Source organism: Hesperophylax consimilis, chromosome 8 (assembly GCF_061612785.1).
Source record: "Hesperophylax consimilis isolate HC1 chromosome 8, BYU_Hcon_1.0, whole genome shotgun sequence".
Classification (NCBI taxonomy): Eukaryota; Metazoa; Arthropoda; class Insecta; order Trichoptera; family Limnephilidae; genus Hesperophylax; species Hesperophylax consimilis.
In genome coordinates, this window is record NC_142843.1 from 15,228,243 (window position 1) to 15,254,329 (window position 26,087).

At 33.6% G+C, this 26,087-nt stretch overlaps 1 protein-coding gene across 1 annotated transcript in view; it reads right to left on the reverse strand.

Moving 5' to 3' along the window:
* Nos (Nitric oxide synthase) overlaps window positions 1-26,087 on the reverse strand; it is a 314,945-nt gene that overhangs the window by 288,295 nt on the left and 563 nt on the right. The window lies entirely within an intron of this gene.

Here is a 26,087-nt window from a genome sequence, read left to right on the forward strand (position 1 = left end):
ACTGACTGACCGACGTTTGACCTTTGAACCATAGGGAAGCAAGTGTTATTTTTTATGTTATATTATGGTATTTAACTTTGTAGTCATTTTTGTACATATTTTTGTTTTCTTGTTTCTGCATTTCTCCAACCGTTTGCTTATGGCATTTGTAAATCTACTACCTATTGAAGTAGACCGATTTTGATTTCTGTTTTCGTATTTTTTTTTTTAGATAAGTCGTTATATTCCTTAATTATATTTGCGAAAGTTTCGGCAAACGCCCCATTGTCGTCGCTAGTTATGCAATTTTGTGTTTTGTCCAGTTCTCCATCTCCAGTATTCTTTCGGATTTCAAATTGAAAGCGTTTGCGTATATGTTTATTTATGCGTTTGCGTTTATTGATTGTCGCGAATATTTTACAATAATTTTTTTATACAATGGCGGAATACAGTGTTGTCTATATAAAAAAATAACGCCAATACTTATGAAAAAAGGTTGGAAATTAACAATAAAGGGCCTCCGCGTCCTGACCTCTCATTAAAGCAGGTTTGTGCCGCGAAAAGCGAGAAATTCACTCGAGTTTTTAAACGTGATTGGTACGCGAGGTGTACTTGGTTATGTGGTTGCGAGGAAACCAATCGGTTATTTTGCTTCCCCTGTTTAGTTTTTGGAGGCGACCCATCGTGGTGTAAAATCGGAGTAAACGATCTTTCCTTTATTAATAATTATAAATATAATTTAATTCCTATAAAACTTTTCTCATTATCTAATAATTGTGTCTAGTGTAAAGTGATTTAAAAACAATAATATGTAGGTACCCCTCCCACTAACTTTATTTAAGTTGTGTGACTGCTGCCGTATTCGACTATTTGACGAAGGACAACAGTAAGTAAATTTTAATTAGATATGTTTATCTTCTCTTGAATTTCTGAACCCCCTGTTAAAAAACCACGAACCGCCACTGGAACTGAAACATTGCTTGAAATGGCTTTGGTCGTGTTTGGTGACCAGATCTGAATAGCCTGGTTCATATGGTTCAGATCCTGGTTCAGATCTGAATAGCCAGTATCCTGGTTCAGATCTGAATAGCCTGGCTCCATCTTCGTCTTCCCCATTTCCTTCCCCTCTCCAATACCTTCAGCTTCAGAACACAGCCTAATTGGGGATGCCATAGTCTCACTGGCTGCAGATGGTTCCGAGCAGTTGGAACTCCTACAAGGTTTCAGATTAAAAAAATTAAGAAAAACTTACTGACATAAAATATTGCTAATTTATTGAAAATCTGGTCAAATTTTTCGTATTCATGTTAAAAACGGGAATGAAAGCCTTTAACGAATAAATTGACAGATGTCCTAACAAACTATCAGTAAAACACGAAAATGTTATGAGGATGTCAGAACGTGCGTTTTTTTTTTAAATTAGCGCAGCTGCATGAACACTTGTGTTTTGATATATTCTGAATATAAAAGTAATATTTTTTTATCAGGAAATGGCTTGCCATCACGTTTTTAACAGGATTTTAATAAAACAGCCATACTGAATATCTCCGTGTAATTAAAAAATAAATCTGTCTACGTGTAGCTCCTGTCGACAGAAGATGAAGACATCCTTCTGCGAACAAGACTGATGAAGTTCAGGATGAAATAAGCTTTCACAAGTTTCTTAAGTATGAGTCCCATTACACTCTTTATAAATCTTCACGACAGTACTTAGCACCCAATCTCAATTTGACAAAAATGTTCTCTTTGTATTACCTGGAAAATATAAGAGTTTCAGATGGTTTCAAAATTGATGGTTTATTTTATTAAAATACGCTTTTTGCAAGGTATTGCTTTACAATATTACGACAAATTATTTGTTTGCGCTCGTGCATGCGCAATATGAATATGAATAAACAGTTTTGTCCGTAAAAAAAACTCAATTCTTTCAAGAAAGGCATACAAATTGTAAAGGGCGCAATTTCCCTGTGAGAGGTCCATTGCAAAAAGGGTGCCTTAGTACATATCGGCGTTAGCTCAGGTGGTAGAGGTTGAGATCATGATCATCAGGCGTCAGGTCAGCTACGGCTTTTACACGGGGAACTGATTGCCAAACAAACCACTTCGAATTCGTCAAAGGAAACGCATTAATGGGGTATGATAGTATATTCACAAAGCACAATTACAAACAGATACACAAATGAGATGGGTCATTTACATCCTAAATATTCCTAGCGTTTCGTTAGGAACAATCTCTCTTGATAATTTAGGTTCTGGCTGGCAAGCGTGTGTGTAGGCATAATACAAGTCACAAAAGGCACATAAAAGGTAAAGATAGTTAATCCGCTTACATGAATTTGTAGTAGGTTTCGCGTACATGTTGAACCACAAAAGGAGGGTTATCTTCCGTACTGTACGCGCTATTACGCGTACATTTCTCCATGGTGAGTAGGCACAGCAATTAGGTACAGGCTTCGAAAATACTTGTACAAAGCGGCCGTTAATTTAGGCGCGCAATCATGGCGTCCTGGTTGATAGCAAAACAGACATGTTGACAGGGCCAAGGCTAGATTGTGAGTGTGGGCGGCCGTTGGTGATTTGAATGGCCGGCGTGTCGAGCGTAGAGCAGTTTTACCAACTTGGCCGTGCACAAGGCAGGCGCGCGCGCACAGCGACAATGGTAACAACTCACCGCTGACTAATTTGAATTCGCGGGAGTTTTGAACGTGTCCGATTCGTTACGTGACAAAATACATTATTGGATTGATCTATCTGGACAATATTGTATTTATATGCCTTTTTCAAAAGAATTGAATTTTAAAATATTCAATTAAACATTCCATATTCCTGTTACATCTGTGCCGAAAGTGCGTACAGCAGATGTTAAAAGAATTAAAGTTATTTATTTTTGGGGTGTTATGACGTGCTGCGTTACCTCCTTCTTTAGACAACGTTTCGGAGAGCATTACATTACATTTGCCTTAATGATGGACACCGTTAACAGAATTGAGTTTTAAAAAATTCTATGAAAAGTTCAATTGAATATTCCATAATCCTGTCACATTCATGCTGAAAGTGTGTACAGCAGATATTCAAAATCTTCATTTTTTAAGCAGACACTGCTAGTAATAATTGTACCCATTAATAAAGCGATAGAAAATACGGATTTGACAATTATTATGTGTTTCGGTTTGATTAGAACATTCCCCCTATATCAACTGGTGTACACATCATAAACGACGGACGTATGTCTATTGCTTTGATATTCATAACTTGACTACAGGATACGTCTACGTGTATATTATATATATGAGGTGTAAATGGTGACTATCTACTATACAGGGTGTATCGGCACTAACCCGACAAACTTTAACCAGCTATTCCTTAGCACATTTGGAGTAAAAAAAATTATGGGCACTTTGATGTCCGGTAGCATTTTTTTTCAATTAAAAACAACAAAAAAATTAAAAATTTCCACACTACATCACTGTCATTGGCATTGCTTTTCGTGTTCAACAGCTGTTATAAGCAAGTATGTCGAAAAGCGTCTTCGCTCTTTCGCACACACTAAATAATAATAGTTAAAAATGAGACGAATGGTGCCGTGCCATTTCGTTGTGATTGTAAAAGTGCGCCAATATAGGTACACACGTACATTATTCAATGGAATTCGAATAAATTATTGCCAGATGGGTTTTCAAACTTTGACAAAGGATAAAACAGTGGTGACATGTGGTGAAAATATGAATGGTAAATTTTTTATTAAAAAAAACGTTACCGGACAGCAAAGTGCACATAAGATTTTTTACTCCAAATATGCTAAGGAATAGCTGGTTAAAGTTTGTCGGTTACGTGCCGATACATCCTGTATAATATATAAAAACCCTTTTGGCGTGTAAATAAATAAAAACTAATTTAATTAATGTTTCTTCTTCTCCAGATTTTAAACTCAAGTCTTTATCTACCTACCACGAATCTTGCAGTTAACTTGCACTAAAAGTAATCGATCAGCCAAGTTACGACCAAACCCACCAACTTCACGTCAATCCTCCCAACTCGTGACGTAATTTCCATCTGCCCTTATTGGTGGGATGCTGAGCTTGGCGATAGTGCTTTTGATCTTGTCATCAGATCAAAAGTGGGCCGAGAAGGGTGGCTGGACGGTGTTTGAACTGAACGTCAAGGTCTTAGATAGAATATTACGAAACAATAATCTACTTTTTTTAACAACACTTATTTTAGAAATTAACGTCATGAGCTATGATGTGCGATTTAATGATAAGATAATGGTAGAATAGAGTGAAAGATCACTTTCTTCCCAACCCATTACATACTCCCATTTACTTTTCTACTAGAGCTCAGTCCGATTTTTGCAACCCATGTTAAAACTTAATATATTAAGAACACAAGTTACTTGTAGATTTTATATTTTAAATTTGAATACAGTATTTCACAGCCCTAAAGAATCTACGGTTGTAGTGAAAACCTGTTGCGATAAGGATAAAAAATAAAAAATGGTTTTTAAAGTTTTTTTTTATTTATATTATAATATCACATCACAAAGTATCTGTTTCGTACAAGTTAACAATCATAAGAGCTTTTCCTCACTATAAAGATACAAGGCTCTTGTGCTTGGTGGGGCTTACGCTGAAGCACAAAATAATGTTATAATAATAATTAAAAAAACGCATGATTAGTCGTAAAAACATAAAAAGAAGAATTCTTTGAGTAATAACAATAATGGACTCTAATAGCAGTTTAGAGTAATTTTCAATATAGTTTGAATTTTTTTTAGATTTAATTAAGGTAAGAAATGTATTCCTAGATAATAATAATAATCAATGCATTTTGTCTATTTACTTTTTATGCTTTATTAGCATCAATCATAAGTACCATGAAAATTGAACCTATTTTGCCCGCTATACGTTAAGACGATGCACTACGTCGTTTACTATTTTAAATCAAGCCGCCATCAATAACACCCCTTACGTAGATGTCGATAAGGTTTAAATTCCCGCTTAACACCATCCGCCTGTTTTGATTTATGCAAGAAAAGAACATGGCCAAAAAGTGCCTTTATTTTGTTTTGTGGATGTTCAGGCATAAATAAAATAAAATAATTTCCGACCATTTTATAAATAACTTAATTTTCCACATTATACAATAAAATCATAGCCGAAAATGGGTTCATAAGTAGGAGATTTTGAACTTTAAAGCAGTTTTCATAGGCCTTATACATTATTTTTTTCTGGGCTTATAAAAAGACTTATCTAAAAAATACACGATTATTTCAAAGGCCAAGATGTATTCTACTCGTAGTATTTATTTAAAGCATCTGAAACATTTCTAGGCGACCAAATTTTCAAACCAAAAACACATGATTGTGCATTACTACGTAGTGCATCGCCTTAAATGTAATTTTGTTTTATATTATTTCGGCTGTCACACATTTCAGACAGCATTACATTACATCTACCTTGATGATGGACACTGTAATGCTGTCCAAAAAGTTATAAAGAAGGAGGTAGCGTAACACGTTAAACACCCTAAAAATAAATTACTTTTATAAATAGTCTTGTTTATTATTTTCATCATCCGTATTTTGGGTATTGTTATGGTAATTATTAATGACATATTTATAATGATAATAAATATCGCTTAATTAGCATGTTTGATTACTATTTGTATATTTTACACTGTGTGAGCAAGACTTTACCAAACTTCTATGATAATCTTTTGATCAAACACTTGTCACTTTTTTCTTGCCTAATGGCTGATCAATCTCATCCCACCAGTTATCTACGTCCTGTTTACCTTTCAACTTATTTATACAAGTGGGCGAATGTACAGCTACCTTCATATTATAACAAGCACAGCAGAAAGTTTGTGAGTTCACCATTGTCTGTATATTTTTTTAAGAGAAAAACTTTTTTACTTGAAATTATTATGCATTCATCATGAGATGTTATGTTTTATATTAGTTATCTTCAATTAATGCACAGAATAATTTTAAATCAATGTTGAAAACAAAGTAAGAAGCATAAATTAATCAACACAAAATACGACCCACAGTAATGTCTAAGGTACAATGATAAGTCATTAAATAAATATTTCTGACACTAGATAAAAGATACAGTGAATTCTTCTTTTCTGAACTGAGATATGAATGAATCAATGTTTTTGGAAAAAAAGAGAGTAGGATACAGGGTGTTCGGGTGTAAAGTGCACTAACTTCGGGAGGTGATTCTACACGATAGTACACGTAAAAAAAACTATGACATATTTCAAAATTCCAAAACTTAGGCGTACTTTTCAGGTAAAAGGGTATAATTGGTCCGTTGTGTGAGACCGGCATTATTTTTTTGCGCTGTTGCCAAATCTAGCAAATTTACATAACTTTTCTGGAGTTGTTTTATCATGGAACTGATATATTTCGTCAAATAAGAGTTGCACATACTAAAAAAGCCTTTCTTAAGGAACACGAGTCATTTCTGTTAGGACAACTTACGGCAAATGATTAGTGAAAAATTGTACTTCGTTATGAATAGAGCCTGAGTTGGAGGGTCAGCCATTACCTTCGTATATCACCTTACTTTTGCATTTCCTGAATTTTGTGCGGGTTCAATCAGCAGTTAGGAATGTATTTAATTAATTTACGACCAATCTTGCTTTCTTCCTTCTTTCTTCCCTCTTCTCTCTTTCTCCGTAATTATTCCTCGTGTAGAAACTTAAGGGCGCCCCTGCGGGCGAGGGGCAGGTAATTTGATTGCGAATGGGTAATTTGTGATGGAGCTTTTGAGACCTGCGTGTCGCGTTTAAATATTCAGGAGATGAATATTATGTGTATTTCATGGATACAATGGGACGACGATATTTATACATCTATGTTTCGTAGCGTGACAACAAACTCCTCGCAAAGCTTGTAATCTTTTTCTCAATCACAATACAAAGAAAAAAAGTGGGTGTGTCAAGCCTACGCAAGACAGAAGTGAAACTTCTAGTTTCAGCTGATGCTTGGCGTGGCGCAGTTCGCTGGTGTCTGAGAGAGAGGAAAGAAGAGAAGAGAGAGAACGTTCGTGAGCGGCTCCCCCACCTCAACAAGGTTTCACTTCAAAAATGCCACAGCCGAGAATCGAACCTCGCTTAACTGATTGAAAGCCAACCACGCTGAGCACCAACTGTAAGCAAAGCCGCATAAATTGATTATATTATGTAGGTTCTGAAAATATGAGAGCTTGTTATGTTTTATAATGTTACCTACATCACACCCAAAATATAATATATTTTTAAAAATAATGTACAATGTACAGAAATAGAATCCCACACAAGATCGCGTAGTGCGCTCTAGCGAACGGATATTTTATCAGAGGGAGATAGTTTTAATTTTTTTTTCTGTAAATTATTACATATTATCAAAATAAATAAATTAATTAAATAAATGTAATACAATTATCATAATATACGGATTAGATAATAATTTTAATCCAACACAATAACGCAAAGCGCGCTCTAGCGGAGTAATGTTTTATCACAGTGAGATAAGTGTTTTTATTATTTTGCAATATTATTTTCTTTTAAAAAATGTTCTGACCTACTAAAAAATAAGATATTGAATGAAAAAGGCGTTAAAAACAAAAAAATAATGTGCGATGGCCGAGAATCGAACTCGGATCAACTGCTTGGAAGGCAACTATGCTGACCATTACACCACCAACGCCAGTTGTCGGGATGAGCTAAGAAGCATTTATATGTTACTTCAAAACTTTGACTAGATCAAATGAACTTTAATCGGTGGTGGGGGTACCCGCATTTTCGTTTCGGTCATGAGTCGGTTTTACTCCGGTCCTCGAAATTGCATGACGCGCGTAAAGAAGTTTCACTTCAAAAACATTTTAAATGTATGTTATGACACTATTTGAAAATTTATCCCCTCTAGTCTAGAACCTTAACTAATCACTAAGACCAGGGGGTTTAAACGCCAGTCACATATGATGTTGTCACAAAATGATGATCAGCATAATCTTGAATGTTCTGACAGTGTTGTGAAAAAAATTGATGAAACTCTGAATCGGTGGTTAGCGGTAGTTTTTATTTGAAGAGTTAAAAGTTCAAATTTTTAGAATTAATGTCGATTTGCGACGATTTCAAATGTGACATGGGTTCAACCAACTAGGCCTAAATCGTCGCTGCAGACTAAATATAGGCATGTAAGACTAGATGTTGAAACGCAAAGAATTTCATGATGATATTAAAAGGATTATTTAAGATATTAAATCAATAAATTATCATCGAAACTTATGTACAAGGAAAATACATGAAAAAAGTTTTGATCGTGTCCGGCAGTAACATGCGTTACTTTGATACCTACATCATTTTTTTTAATATTTTCGGTAGCTTTGATTATTTAATTTGTTAATGCCACTGAGATTATTGATTTATTTATGAATGTTCACAGCTGAAATGAAATTATTTTTAATGATGTAAGCCCGTTTAACGTATATAAAATATTGCGCCACTGGTTAGGTGCCTATTTAGCGTGTTTATTACTCCCTTGTTGGCCATACTTATCATGAAGGAACAAGACAATTTAACATAAGATTACCAATTACTATTACTTCATTTCCTTTGTTTCGCGACGTAATATATTTATGAGATAAAGTAGAACTACAGCTCTTATTTATTTAGTTTAATAAAATATGGAATCTGCATCGTAAAATTTGTGTAAAAGTTTCTGATCAGACACATAAATGATTCCATCATATGTAAAATATTCGTACTAAAGAAATGTCACCAAACTTTGTTTAAAATATTTTCGCAATCAGAACAGTAACATGAGTTTTATTTATGTTTTGTTCGGGTTGTTATTTATATTCAGTTTTAAATGTGGTTTTTCTATGTGTTGTAACTTCTAGGTATTAGGTATTATAACTTATATCCAATCCTTCAAACGAGATGTACATAAATATTACGCGGCGCGTAATGTCGGAATAATTAAAACTTTACTTATAACCACAGCGCAGGCATAGTTAAACCAGTCTTAATCCAGGCATAAGGTTGGCTTATGTATACCGACGCTCAAACTATGCGTAAGAAGTATGTACGACGGATCTATTTTATCCGTACTATTTCAATGATTATATTTTTCCAATTTAATTTTTGAATAAATTTATTATTATAATTTCAAATACAAGGAAAACAAAAATTAATATTTCCAGAATTTAGAGCTATCGTAGAAACGGCGAGTTATACCTTACTCAATCATTGAATTATAATAACGCACGTAGTTCTAAGCAGTATTGAGTCATTGGCAAGCCTGGTATTATCTTGTCTGTACCGAGAAGTCTTGTAAAATTATAGTATTAATAACTGAATAAGGTCGTTTATACCCTTCGTTTACATCATATATTTGCAATAATCGGATTATCTGGTTTGTTATAAATGTGAAACCTCAAGTTGTATTTTTTTTAAATTTAAGACAATATTGACAACTCGAATCTAGATTGAAATTAAATTCGGGTAAAAAAATATGCATTAGGAAAATAAAGACCATTATTCTTAGTCTTGAGAAGTGAGAATGCGACCGAATTTTTTTTAATCTTTTCTGTTTCACATTTTTCGTTTGAGAGTGATTAATATTATCTTCAATAATGATACCAATAATAATATATTTAATCACTCTCTAGAATACTACCGAAGATTGTAAAGTAGCGTGTAATCGTCAATATTTGGTTCCATGCCAACTGAACACATCTTTAAAAAGTAATAAAAAGTCATTAAAAGCGATGAAAAATCTAGTTTTTTTCACTTTTTAAAGGTGTGTTAATTGTTTTTGTGTTGAGTTGTCCTGTTACCGAAAACTTATGTTGGACAATAATGTGTTTATATATTTTTTGGAAATTATTTACAATGTGAATTCACTATTTCTGGAACACACATAAGTATACTGAGGCGTTTCAATCTTTCTTTTTTTGAACAGTTGCAGAATACTCGTATACTGTGTATACTGCTAAAATGGTATTTTATATCCCCTCATAATGGAAACGAGAGAACAGAGTCGATAATAGTTTTCTTTACCTTGAAATGGCAGATAGAACAGATCACTCTGGAACAGTTCCATACTACTCCATATTATTTAATTACATGAAATAACCCATCAAAACTCTTTTTTGTATTTGTAAAAGACCAAGATTTCGAATTTTTAATCTGTGGTCTAAATATCTAAAGATTGTTAAAACTATACCTATTTATGCCACATGGGGCCGAGCTTAAATGTTTTTCCACTAAACAATAATAATATACCGTAAAATGTCGTAACTTTCACCAATTTTCAACTTTGACACATTTTTTTTGTATAAAGCAATACTTTGTAATGTGACGTTATAATTTAAAATATAACAATAACTTAGTACACATCACTTTTCGAATATTCAAGTAATTATACGTATTTCGATGATACTGATAAATTTTGATACTTTACAATATATACGTCACACAATTATTACAGTCGCTGAATATTTTTTACAATCTTTTACATTTTCTTTGTCTGAAAACATTTTAAAAGAACAACTCAGAACTCAAACTCAAAAGAAACGATTAATAATTACGAGAAATTATTTCCGAGTGGTAACGAGAATTGTGCAGATATCCGCAATGACCAAAGTTACACCCCGATTCAAAAGTAGCCCCATATATTACGGTACCTTTCATATTCCGCTGCTTACATAATATATAATGAATAAAAGCAGAGATAACAGTAAACAATCTTTGTTTATATTCAAGATAGTCATGTTGATGTTTCTGAACTACCCCCGGTTCTGGCAGTAACGTTCACTGTCACGATACGTGTATTTTTCCACATATTGTGATCAGAATACGACGAACCTATCCGGGCCCCTACAGTGAGGGGGTGCTTTGTTTGGGGAGGGACACTGCCTGCGTTTGAAGTATGTATCTATTGAACCGTACCTAGGAATATTAGTGTGTCAGCTTAGGACTCGAATATTAACAAGAAACATACGTGATATTGACACTTTTATAATGTTTTAATATCAAAGTATCTTACAGTGTTTACATAAACTCTTCGATTGGCTTAAAAGAGAACTATGAATTTAAGAAAGTAGGTACTATAATTGTTTTTTTAAATCAATCAATTTGGGTCAGTTTTACTATTTTGTATAACTACTTGAATATTTGAACGAGATTTATTTTTTTGACAATCTTTTCATAATAATCTGTTTTTTATATATCGTTGTAAAAATCTAATTTATTCATAAGAAACAAACAGTTTATTAATATAATACAAAGTTAATTGAAGATAGAGATGGAGTTTAATTGTGTTTTAAACTAGCTTCAGGTAAGGGGTAGAGGAAACGTAATATAGGATAAGGATGGGAGACGCTCCCGATACATTCTACATGGAATTTTAATATCGATAATTGAATATACTGCTATAATTTTGTATCTACGAGCTGTTAGATACATTTTAATGTATTGCTATAATTGTGTAGCTACGAGCTATTAGATACAATTGAATCTACTGCTATAATTGTGTAGCTGCGAGCTATTAGATACATTTGAATCTACTGCCATTTTCATGTGCCAATTTTTTCGTCTTTTTTTTATTTAATTTATTTTTGTCGGATTGCCCACAAACTTGCCGCAACAATTTTAAAAAAAGGAATAGCTACCTGATACACTCCTGAATATATGTACCTTCGTCTGTGCACGCAGAAAAGTGAGTTTTTCTAATTTATTAAAAATCTCTTCAAATTATTAGTAATCCCGTTAAAGACGGGATTGCCGGCCGTTTCCTGATAAATTATTATTAAATTCCTGACAATATAAAAAAACGTGATCATGCACCTGCACTTACTTTGATAAAATATAGTGACAAAATGCGGAAATATTATGATTTTTATGAACACGTGTTGCGACATCGTGATAATACGTTCGTAATATACTAAAAGTTTATTATGAAATTTTATCAATTCATTCGTTAAGGGCCTGCAATCGCTTTTTTAATCGGATTACGAATAATTTGAAGAGACTCTTAATAAATTACTATTATTTTGTATCTGTTTGCAGAACTATCAAATAAGTCTAGATTTTTGATTTTATCTAAACCGTGTGACCAAGAAATATATATATATTCAAGGGTCACCAAGGAGGAATCTTCTGAATCCAAAAACTATGTATTGAAGAGTTACCATGTTTACCTCTCATCCGACAATTATTAAGATTAAGTAACTTAGGACGTAGACACAGACTTTTATCAGCGATTCCTAAACTTATTTGTCGTAAAGAAAGCGGATGACATTTTGCCTTTTCAACCTTACTTTGTAGAATTCCAATTCAATTTAAAGTTTTTTTATTTATTTACTAGTATCATTATTTAATTTTTTAAGCAGTTAATGCGTAAATTAGTAATTATTATTCCGCTGTTTTACCTTCCGAAGAAAATTTGATAATGGTGTTAGAAGTTTGATAATGCCTTCGGAAGGTGAAACAGCTGTCGCACGCAATAATAACTGCATTGCAGAACTTATTTAAAAACAAGTTGTTTTTTTTTAATAATTTATACTAAAATTCAGCCCGCGTATGTTTGTTCTCGCAAAACTCGAAAAGTAGTCAACAGATATCGCTGAAAATTAAACTTTATTCTTGTTAGTGCCAGGAGTGATTGAATGATAAAAGAAGTCGGGGACGCCCCAGGAATACTTAACGTAATAACCCTGCATCGAAATGAGATACGGAGTCGAATTAAAGACGATTTAATGTAGTTTTTTTAACAATAATACTGTGGCAAATATTGCTGATTGGTGAAAGAATTCGGAGAAAGACATTAACAATAGCGAATAATAGCGGGGCGCTTAACAAGGCTACAAATGAACTAAAACTACAGTTTGGAATAAAATGACATCTGCTTTTTGTGCTCCAGGTAATATTCCTGTTGTTTAGCAATCGCTGAGCAAAATTTCGGATTCATCCTGTTTACCCTGTATAATGAAGGTCTAGGTCCAGACTCTATCCTCGGATATCTTGGCATTATTACTACTCGTAGCTCTCGTAACGATGGGGTGCCCATAAATTGGTCCGCACATTGTCGGAAAGATACTGACTTTGGATCAGTTTATTTTTATAAACCAGATGAAGAGGGTTAACCCCTGGTCAACATAACCCCCGCTTACCGGAGTGGTGACATCTTACCCTATAAGAAAAAATGAAACGATTTTCAATTTGAGTTAAATCATCGAGGTTTTTGTATTGTACGAGTATCACGACAAATTGTTATATTTTGAGCTTTTCAATAGAAAATTACTACTAGTATAACATTATAAATTAATTACATTGTTTATGGATGTTACTTGAGATAATTGAATAACCGTTTTTTGTAAGGTCAGTGGAACTTTGAAATCAACATCACAGCACCCAAACAAAGTATTTCTGATGTAATTAATGTTAAAACCCATATCAACTATTTTTTGCGCTAAGCAATCATTACACGGGAGGCCGGTTGGAAGGATTTCAAGCAGGTTACATTTTTCTCCATTAGAAAGGATTATACTTTATCATCTCAAAATCCTTTTCCAATCATCAATTCTTCGGAGCTAGGGAATAAAATGTATGAGGATAATTAGAAAGTAATCTTAAATGTCTTGGTCCTGAAACTAATAATTTATTATATAGTAGATGAAGTCCCGGGCGTTGTCCGGGATTTACGAGGAGTTTTTTTAGACCCTCCTCTTGATTTGAAGGTCAAATGTGCATATTTTCATCAAACTCGGAATAAAACTGTAGATTTGCATAAAAATCAAACAAATGCCGCCCGCCACAGACAACTTTTTTGTGTAAATGGACAGATTAATGAAGGCTTTGGTTGTACGAACAACAGAATATTTTTTACACATAGTTACGGTTCAACCTTCATTAGGGTTATACAAATACATACTGTACACGTGTAATAATCACATCTCTGTAAAAGCCCAGCTCGGCATAAAACCAAATAAAAATCCGAGTCCGTGGCGTTAGGATATATACAAATCTACAGTTTTTATTGAGATTGGTGAAATTTTGCACACTTGACATTCAAAGCGAGAGGAAGGTCACTGTTTACATAAGATTTGAAAAATCACCCCATCCCTTTTCCACACTCCTCAAAGCCGAATTTTTATACTTTTGGATGAAATTTTTCACATAAAGATACTAAAAATAAAGCCCGCGCATCGTCGGGACTTCAGCTAGGATTATATGTACCTTTAAATTCAATTAAAGTGGTGTTAAAACGAAACATTGTTATTCAAAATATAATTATTATGTCTAACCACAATGTGATTACTTTTTTTGAAAGTTTATAAAACATTTACGTATGGCAAAATCTTTTTTATATTTTTTTCTTTGGAATGAATCCTGGTGCTTATCTTGCCGCTTTTTATAGCACGATAACGTTCTGTAATATAATCATCTTTGAAAAAAGATATTATGAGTATTATTTTCTCTTGAATTGTTGAAAATCGAGACTTGGCGAGAATGTGAGTAACATACTGAATCTTTCGTTTTTCGCCTCATTTCCTAAGTAAATTGGAATCGAGCATAGCTTCCATAATAAATTACTTCGGGGATTACAAAAATCTTTCTCCCTAAATTTGAATTACCTTTGCTAAATCGATTCTAGAATCGAAATATTACGTTCTTCCAAAATTGTCATAACCACACAAAGAGGCTTTGCTATGTTTTGAAAAAATCACCATACTCTACTACGACATGATATACATTCGAGCTTGACAATGAAAACTCTGCAGTCGATGGCGTCGTCATAATAGATATTGGGGGTGTGAGTGCAAAATAAATAACTTGCCGTAGGAATCTTTGAAACAGTTATTATTTCCTGATCATTCTTATTTAGTTCACAGTTATAGAAATAATTATTACGAAATTTACCATTCTTAGGTATAAATCTATATACATAAAAATTTAAATGTTCGTTTGTTCAAAATCTCAAATCTCTGAAAATTCTTTACCGATGGCTTTAAAATTTTGACACAAAGTTGCATTAAAATTCGAGTGTGTTTTTATATATCTATATTATATAGATGTCACCTGTGACAGGTAAAAACATGTTTTTTTTTTAAATACCGCCATCTGTTGGACCTAAACGCAAAGCGCGCTATTGTTTCTCTATCTGCACATATATCTGGGTATAGCTATTATAAAATATGTATTTTATATAACACAGTAAGCAATCACAAATAATAAATTTACAACACAATACAAACAGCAGCCTTGGGACCTTTTACATCTTTTCAAATTTTATAAATGCATTCACCAGAATAATGCTATGTGCATAAAGTTACATGGGAATAACCATGTTAATAAATTTAGAAGTATGTTTCACAGAATTTGAACAATTCGTAAAGTTTCAAAGTTAAAATTGTATATAAATGTTCTGAGAAAGTTCTATTGAAGTTCTGTTAATATTTCATGATGGGCTGGAGGTTTCACAGTACTTGAATATAAACAGAACTTGAATATTAACTTTGAAATTTGATGAATTATTTAATTTCTGTGAAATAACCAATCCGGAAACAAACAAAAAACTTTGGAGAAACCCTATTGAAAATACTTTAATAGACGAATAACGATAAACATTGTTGTTAGTTTGATAGTGTCAAACTGTACATAACTTTATTTGTTTGTTTTTGTTTTGTCTTAATTCTAAATAGGCATTCTTTTAATCTGAAAAAAAATATCATCATATATTTACATTACATTATGCTGCGATAAGCTAGAGAAAAAATGGACCACAAATTATGGAAAACAAACGAAGCAAAGCGCGCGAAATGTCGCTTGGGGTTGCTAGTGTCAGATTCGTGGTTCGGCTAGCGCATTTTTTTATCTTGTTTAGCTAACTAACTAACTAACTAACCATCACGCCGTTTCCCCGCAGGGATGGGCAGAGAGGACGGACCGCCAAACAACTCGGTCTTGGCACACACTCCTTGCCTCATTCACATTCACACATACTATTCCATTATTCTGACTCTTGACATGGCCCGACTCAAGTATTTGATTCACTTGGTTGTGCCATGTCTTCCTCGGGCGTCTCCGACTTCTGCTACCATTCACATTTGCATATTATATTCTCCTTACACTCCTTTCTTCGCTAATTGCTCTACTTTCCCAACCCATCTAAGCGTCCCTTTCTTGATCTTACTCATTATGCTTTCATCAGCCTTGCACTTTTTGCGGATCTCCACATTTCTCACACGATCATACATGGTTTTACCACACAAACGCCTCAGCCTTCAGTCTTCTTTCATCCTTTCTCTGCCAGTTCCATGCCTCACTTCCGTACATCAGGGTAGGTACCAGCACTCCATTGTGAACTACTAACTTCGCTTCTTTGGACAATTTTTTGTTAGCGCCAACTGCGTTCAGTCCTCCATCAATGGAGTTACCTGCATTAACCCTTCTTTCAATATCTCTGTCAGCCTTCCCATCTCTCGTTAACATACTTCCTAAGTACACAAACTCATCCACCTGTTCCAGCATTAGATATTCTCTTTCAGGTAGCAAGATAACTCAAATTCAGCTAAATGGTAGTTGAACAATCTTTTTATAATATTTTACGTTAGTAAAAAAACTTCAAAAATAAATTTATCTAATATTTTAAGTCACGAGAAATCATAATCATAATTTACAATTTAGATAGTATCTGAGCTTTGTAAATGTATTACTGGAGGATTGAATGATTGTATCAATTTAATATAATTGTATTTCGTGAAATCATCATCATTCTGGTTTATTACGAAATTAGTTCTAAAAATAAATAGACTTGGTATGGACTATTGCGTTCCCTTGTAAAAAATATACAACTAAATAAAAAATAATCAATATTTGGGAAGTTTGCCATGTAATGGTGATCTTCATGGGTATTTGTACCCGGAGAAAAATGACGATTGCTAATTTATTGAGAATTTCTTCAAATTATTACTCTAATTATTGATTTGCCTTGAAAATATATTATGATTATACAAAGAATGTTTGTTGTAATGCAAAAGGATTCGGATTTTCATTGGAAATTTACTTAAAGTTTATTAGGAAACCTATGAATTCATTACAGTTTTTTAAGGTTAAACGCGACGCTCGTTATAATTTAGGTGTTCATAGATGGCGTTTATTAATTTATTTGATTAAAATACGCTTTTTTAAGGTATTGGTGAATCAATACAATATTGTATTTGTATGCCTTTCTTGAAAGAATTGAGTTTTTAAACGAACAAAACTGTTTATTAATACTCATATTGCGTTTGTACGGGCGCAAATAAATAATTTGTCTTAATATTGGCAAGCAATACCTTGCAAAAACCGTGTTTTAATAAAATGAATAAATCAATGCCACCTATTACCACGTAGATTATAACGAGCGTCGCATTTAACCTTAACTGGAATTATCTATAATTAAAAGAGGTTTTTCATAAATTAGCAAGTCATTTTTTCTCCGTGTTCACTTGTGAACCACATAGTGAGTGCTGTACGTATTCTTCATTTAAGCAGTATATGCAAATATTAAAATTACTTGAAAATAAAATTATTAATTTAACTGCATAAGAAATAATTTATCGAATGTAAACAACATTTTTGTTTTTGAATTGTTTGTGCTATCCTATATTCCCCATTTCTTTTCAATATGAATATCACACCAAACAATTAATTGAAAACAAACACCCGTTATCCTCTGATTTAGCTGTATAAACCTTTGTTATTTCGCAGGTAATTAAAAACATACAATACCTACGGTCTGCACTAATTAATAGTGCGGATGAAATTCCAAAATTGCGGTAAATGAACGGACTGTACTCGTATATTTTAAGGGTTAAACCATTCCGAGAGCGTCGAACTGTTTTTTTTTTACTATGGTCATATAATTGTTAAACCCATAACAACCTCCCGTTATTATAAGTTCTTGCGTTTTCCATTAGATTACTTCTTATCCACGTTCAGATAAATGTTATGAATGTGGTCACGAACGGTATAAATAAAGCGATTGGAAATGCTTTTCTGTGAAATAAAATCGTTATAATTAAACTGCTCAGAATCAGAATTTATAAAAATAGCTCACCTACTCAGGGCAGTCGTATGCAGGCGCAACTGGAGCAGTCCGATTCAGGCGCCGACTTGCCAAGGCGTCAAGAAGTCAAGAAAACATAAGCTGCGTTAATACAGCAGACCGGAAATTGGTCAAATAAGCAGTAACAATAATTCCGCGTCTATCTCTCCATTGCTTGTTATTAATTATATATAGGTCTACAACATAAATATCAAAACACGATTACATTTGAGTCTATTTGAAAAATTATGTCACATTCACGTCATGAAATTACTTTTGCCCCACCTCAGAATTAATCAAGTGAGTGACTAGCTATTTTTAAAAATTACACTTTTCTGTGCAGTCGAGAGTGTTGCTATTTTATATATTGTAGTATCATCGCCAAAAAATGATTAGTGCAATAATGATTAGTTTCTCTTCTAGCGACCTGCTAGTATTTATAAATGTGTACTACAAACAGCTGATCGGAATCTCCATGTAAATAAGCAGAAATCTAACATAATGATTCAATTTACAATGAATCCGAAACTAACCTAACCTAACCACTATATTATCTTCATAGTTGTTCATGCAGTTGATTAATTATCATGTACTTATTATAAATTTCGCATAATTGCTAGATATGAATGCAAAAACCGATATTACTAATGAAACCATAAACATGTTCATTATGTTACAAGATGTATGAATTCATATGAAATAATTCCAGATGACAGGATACCCAGTGAAAGCAACCTAGAATTAGACCGAGGAAGGAGTGGACTGAAAAGAAGCTCGGAACAGGATAGAAATAATCTACTGGCGACTTTGACTATTGACTGGAGCGATAGATAATAATTTTGGAGAAAGCTAAAAAATCCCAACCTGGGATGTAAACGCCATGATAATTATAATGGTACAGTGATATAAGTATACTAAATATAGTAACTAGATTACTTTCGTTTACGTGCAAGCAAAAAATAAAAATAACTTATGTAATCATCTTAAACTTCCGCCTACGGGAGAAATGCCTACGACCGCATCGGTTCCGATTTCAATTAACTCAAACCACAGAAAATTATATAATTATAATTCAATGACGAGTAGGTACCCTTGGTATTGGATAAGATGTAAATAAAAATAGTTTAATACGTCCCATACAAACCACAGAATTATTTATCACACGTGTGGACCGCAAGGTTTCCGCCTAAGCTTTTTCTTAACTTCGGAACGGAACCTTGATCTGATTATGCACTATTTGCGGTTTGTAAATTCCGGAAAAGCAATTAACAGTTTTTTTATGCGATCACCGCATGCCCCACTACCAGGAGGCATGGCACCATCGATTATTAACTGAAGTATAATGGAAGAGGAAGGGAATGATAACTGACCATACGCAATATTTTAATTTAGCAATTCAATACATATTAAGCCTGTCTCAAACGATGCTATACACACCACGCGTTTTTTTGGCATGGTATTTATAGCTCACATGTTCTAGTGTCACAAGAAACTCCTTCCTTCTTCTCTTCTTCTTCCTCACCCACCTTAACATGTGGCAGAGGGGGAGTGGGAAAGCACGGAATTACATTTCTTTTAAGAGTCTCTACAAATTATTTGTAATCCTGTAAAATCCACGTACATTTGCATTCATCATAACGAAACGCGAAAATATTCGGATTTTCATCAACACATGTTCCAACATCGTGATAATACTCTTATATATTTGTATTTTACTAAAAGTTTATCAGGAATTTATTCAATCGAAAGGTCTGCATTTCCGTTTTTAAATGAATTGCCAATAATTGGAAGAGGGATTGTACGGGATTAAATTGGGATTGCATGGCGAGCGATATGGTGTAATAGGCAACGCTCAAAACACGCTCGATGCTTTCAGCGTCGTCTGGCATAGCCATAGCTATTTCAAGCAACTCTCAATGTATTAAACGATGGTCTCTCAACTTGAAATTTTAACTCACTTAAATTTTGTAAATTACATTACTTGCTCAAATAATTATGGATATTTTTTGCATTATCTCCACACAGGAGACCCTGAGGAATACAACTTCCCTCAGGGCCTCCCCCATCTTTGGGTACGTTTTGTGAAGGGTCTTTTAAGGAAAGGAAGAATAAGAAGTTCTAGAAAGGAAAAATAAGGGTGTATATAAATAAAGGAGTCCGTGTTTCCACTAGTGACTTCCCACTACAGTACTAGGAGATGGGTCGAGAGAATCCAGCTTCAGTCAAAGGTTCTCACTCAACCAGCCTTTCCTGATCTAGAGCACCACGCAACTGGTGAGTAGACATATCCACCGCCAAGACATGAACACATTTCACCCCTTAAACCCCGGCAAACCTTTTAAGTCACCAAATGCAGCAAACCCTTTGGGATATGGCAGAGGTTTTGTTTATCTAACGAATGATTCCCGCAGCAGCGATACGAAATTGAATTGCTTTAATCTATTTTTGTAATTATTATAAATAAACTGTTAAATTATTCTATATTTCTGATCCCGTGTGCCCTAATTAGTGCTATCCTAACAACTAACAATATCTGATGGTAATACCAGGTGGGTCACTACCCACCACTGTGCTAGGGGTGTGCCCGCGATTGCCTTTTGGTTAAGGGATCGTAATTGATAAAGTTTAACCCCGACCAGTAAGCCAACCCCTCGCAAGCCGTATGAGGAAAATATGAATTAATTTCACGTTATTCCTGCCTTCATTGAGTCAGGATGTTATACTTGCACTGTACATTTCTTGAATTGTACTTCCAACAGAAATATATAGAAATTTGAACATGAATATTTCGGTTCCATGATAACTCAACACAGTGACAATTCAACTCACCTTTAAAAAGTGATATAAAGTCATAAGAAACGGTGAAAAAAAAAAATTAAACCTAACTTAACCTAACCTAACCTAACCTACATAACCCAGTTAATAAAGTTTTTGTTTCATCAATTTCCATGACTTTAATAACATAAAAACTATAAAATTACTATACACGTCTCTGGTTAGAAGTCAGGTTGAATACAATGCAACCATTTGGTGTCCTCATTTCAACTCTCATTGTTTACAAATTGAAAAAATTCAAAACAAATTTTTACGTTTTATTAATTTCAAAATTGGTATTCCTATTATTGAAATCAATTATATCAATTTACGCAGTAAACTTAACTTATCGAAATTATCTGAAAGGCGAAAAATATTTAATCTTCTCTTATTATATAAAATTGTTCATTCAAGGTTAGACTGCCCTGACACTATAAACTTGCTATCTTTACATATACCTCCAAAATATACTAGACGGAATATTTTATTCTACAACAATAACTTCGCTACGAATTCTGTGTTAGAAAGAATACATAGGTTGGGCAATGAACTAAGTGATGTCGCTGACATATTTAATTTAAACTTCAATACATTTAAAGCCAAATTAGTCCACCACTTTTTAAATGTAAATAATGTATGAGAAATCATTATATTTTATTTCGATTTTCTATTGTTTGTTTTATACTGTTGCTAAAAATGAAATTTGTAATTTTTATGTACTTAAAAGCCCAATAGGGCGTCAATAAATAAATAAATATATAACTTTTTAAAAATGTGATGAATTATCATTTTGGTCACCGAATATTTTTAACTACATATTTGTATTTTTTATGTGAAACCGCACGAGAGTCCCAACCGTTTGGAGCCAGTGAGACTTTGGCGTTGCCGATTGGGGTACGTTGTGAGGCTAAAGGTAGTGGGGACGGGAAGTAAATCAGTAAGAAGACGGTGGAGTATTACTTGGCTATTCAGATGTGTTCACCAAACACGGCCAAAGCCATTTCAAGCAACGTTTCAATTCTAATTATGACTTCTAGCGAGGTCTTGACTTGACTTATCACTTCAATTTACTTATGTTTATCTCTGCCCGTCTCCTTTAGACAAAGGTATTAGCTTTTGTATACCATCCTTTACTCTTCTAGTTTTCATTTTTATTTTAATATCCTGTTACTGATTTTTTAAAATTGGACGTAAGTCTTATAGCAAATAAATTAATTTTTAAGTTCAATCTAAAACAATAATACGTATTATCTAGCGAGTAATCGAGTTACCATTTCAGAAAATTAAGAATAAAATCACCATATATAACGCTGTCTTTCAAAAAAAAATACATGCTATTATCATTTGTTCCTACATCTAACATTTTGTACAATCTTTTTACGTGATTTCTGTTTATAATCCTGTTGATTTTGAGTAATAAATCTATTATTCTCCGTAATTGACAAATACTTGATTCCAGAACTATGAACTTGAACTTAGGACGGGTTGTTTTAACAATTCTTCAAATTACAAAGTTAATTTTCAAGTTCTGCAAAAGATTTTTTCAAATTCTGTTATTATTTCGGTTCTTTCAAGTAACTGGTATATAATGATACAATAACAGAACTTGAATAGGACTTCCACATAACACGAAAATTAACGTTGAAATTTGATGAATTTTTCAAATTCTCCGACACAACCCTATGAACAAATAAATTTATATCAGATTTTTGTGAACAGTGTTTCAGTAGATTAAAGTTAGAGTTTACACCTTTGAATACAGATTTCACGCTGGCCGCTTCAATCAAGCTTATCCTCTCGAATCAGTGGACCGTACAGCCGCAGGTTGGTTTGGGTGGGGAATGTTTACGGAACAATATGAGAGTAGTAAATTCATTTGGTTACATTAAATTTGATAAAATCCATCGATTGTTGCCAGGATGTGAAGTAACGGTTGCTTGAAGTTCAATGTACAGGGTTTTCCAATAAGAGGTGTTATTTTGATATTCAATCGTAAAAGATCAATGGTTTCGTTGCTTGTGTGGCACGTAGTGCCGTCTTGTTGAAAGTAAACGTTGTCCAAATCAATACCATCCAATTTCAGCCATAAAAAATCATCAATCATCTCTCAATAGCGATCCATTCACCGTAACTGTTGCTCCAGCCTCATTTTCGAAAAAGTTAGGTCCAATGACTCCGCCGGACCATAAACCGCACCAAACAGTCACACGTTGAGGATTGAGAGGCTTTTTCAACATTAACTCTTGGGTTTTCCGAGCCCCAGATGCGACAATTTTGCTTTTTGACGAAACCACCGAGGTGGAAATGCGCCTCATCACTCAAGATGATTTTCATTTGATTCACTCAAGTGAATTTTAATGCGTTGTTGAAGCGTGTATCGTTCCATTTTTATTAATGACGTAGTTTCTACTTGTCAAATGTCAAAAAATGACAGCTTCAAAAGTAACATCTACCGAAAAAGCGGGCTATTCAAAATAACACTTCTTATTGGAAAACCCTGTATAATAAATAGCGAAATGGATTAATATTACAGTTAGACAGTCAGCCCAGATTCTGTTGGCACTCAGGCCATATTTTGATTTCTCAACAGTTTCCCCTTATGTTTCACCGAGCCGCTCTAAACAAGCGAGTAAGCGATGGCGACACTAGACTCTAATAACGGGGTTCGCTCGAAGTTAACATTTTTATTGATTCTGACGAATTCGTAACGATCTCTACGGATGTTAGTTATTTATATATGAGATTAATAAAAACAATAAAATTTTAAAACACGTTATTTTACTCTAAAATTAGCGATGAGCACCAGATTTTATTTCTTCTAAATGATGTATTCTTAGATTTTAGTAATACTTTTATCAGAAATAATTAAAATAAGACCCACGGAAAGATCAATTTTTTAGGGCTGCTGGGGCAAAGTCGACCGTAGGTACGTCCATTACGTCGGGTCGCGCGAATATTGTTTTTACATGACTTCATCACTTATTTCGTTAAGATTCCCACTTAAATTTAGAGATTTGCCAGGGCAAATTCAACCGTAGGTCTGTCCAACACACCAGGGCCGCCCGCCGCATATTTTTGTGCACGGCTGCTGTTGACGGAACCGATGTTAGCGATAGAAAATACAACTACCACGTGTAACTTTCTAATTCAGGTATATTCGCTTAACACGCCTTAACCGGCCGGCCTTAAGTAGGCAGATAATGGATGCACCTGACTTAACAAAGTTTAGGATTTTACTTACTTATGTGTTTTGGGTTAAAACAGATCCTAAAGGACTCTCAATATCAGAAGGTTGTTTTTAATAAAAGAATATTGAAATTCACTGAGTTTATTTGAACACATTGTTATACGCGACAATAAAATTTACATGGACGATTCTAGAATGTAGACGGTAATCTAAAAGCACAACCAGTCGGGTCCAGCGGGAAATCAAGAATAATTCGGTCGGCTCACTGGCGGACCGTTGTGTTGAACACAGAATGTTGCCATAATCAGGAAATTAAATTAATAATTATTTTGTGCTGTTCGCTGTCAGGTCGCTGGTAGGTACCGTCTACAAAGTTAATAATGTTGCGAGAACGAAATCGATACACAGACTTCCAGAGTTGTTCTTTGTTTATTATTCTATTTAAACTATTTCATTCGTTAATCAGTCCAAAGGCTAGGCTTGAAAATAAATTCGGTTTCGTTGATATGATATGTTCATTTATTCCCTCCTAAAATTTATATGAGAAATTTGTATCATTTTATTTCGCTAATATTATTATATATTATATTATCTAACTTACTTTACATGTAGAATATACATGTATTGTTATTTATTTATATTTTGCACAGGGAGATAATACACAGGACCATACTTACCTGGGAGATCATTTGAGATTCCGATATTTATGTTAATATATATATAGGTATATATATATATATGTTATGTGATTATCATATTTGTGTTCTATAATGAGCGTGTTTAGGAGATCAAAGGCAATTTTTATGTTGGACGGTACAACAGTACAAGGATCCAATACAGAATTGACAATTGTGTTCAGAGGTGATAAATATGTGTTTTTGTATTGTATGGACTTTAAAACATTATGTATCAGTGTTTTGACAATAATTTACATATATATTTTTTATAATGAGATTATCTATTGATCAACATATCTTCACTTTTTACCCTCCCTAAATCAAAGAGCCAGTCGTTGACCAATTTGCGCAAAACATTTGTACTTTTCGTTTTCCAAGCATTAGGAATGATATTAAATAATTTAGGTCCTAAGTACGAGAATTGCCGTTGCCCAAGGGACGTCGTGGTTTTTATTGGTACTATTGGATTATTCCTTGAAAGTCGGGTGTCGTGAAGGTGGTCGAAAAGCCATAATGTATAAATTAAAACTTGTAAACCATTGGAAAAATGTAATTTTATTATTGTGAGGTAAAAAAGTCGCTGATAATTATTTTTAATATTTATATTTAACTTAGATCGTTGACTGAATCTTTTAGTTTAATACTTTAAAATAAAAGTTTGGTTGCCAGTGTGGAGAGCCGATAATAAAGCTAACATAGCTTTTCATTTGAGTCATTTTCGAGGGCTTCATAAGTGGCTTACCAGAGAGATACCTAACCCTTATTCCAATCAAGATAGGATAGTTGCAAGTACTGGACGTGATGTCTTCAAGTTATTATAAATCAAATCATATCTATTATAAATCAATTTGCTTACATACCACCTATCATTATAAACATAATATAACATAAAGGATCAGTAAAAAGCCGGGTTTGTTTGACCTTAGAAATAATAAACATCTCATCCTAATGGATCAACCTTGGACATCACTCAAATGAATGCCTAATTGCTTCTTTTTCAAGTTCGTTGAAGCTGTTATATCTTGAATTTTCATAATTAGACTAAAGTAATCAATACTTTTTTACCGCAAAATTTATTTTCATTTTCATTGTTCAAATTATTTCGTCAGTAAGAAAGTTACCAGGGTATCTAGCACGGTCGATAGATAAAGGATTTATCAATAATGTCGGTAACTTCTCATTGCTTCCAAGCATGTCTGTAGATAGCTAGTGAACAAAAAACAGTTCACAACGACTAAAAATTAGTAATTTATTCAACCTGAACTGTTGTTATTACGGTATCGATCTGCAGTCGTGTTCAGAAAGTTCTAGATACCGAGGAGTCTATAATTAGATAACAACGTAA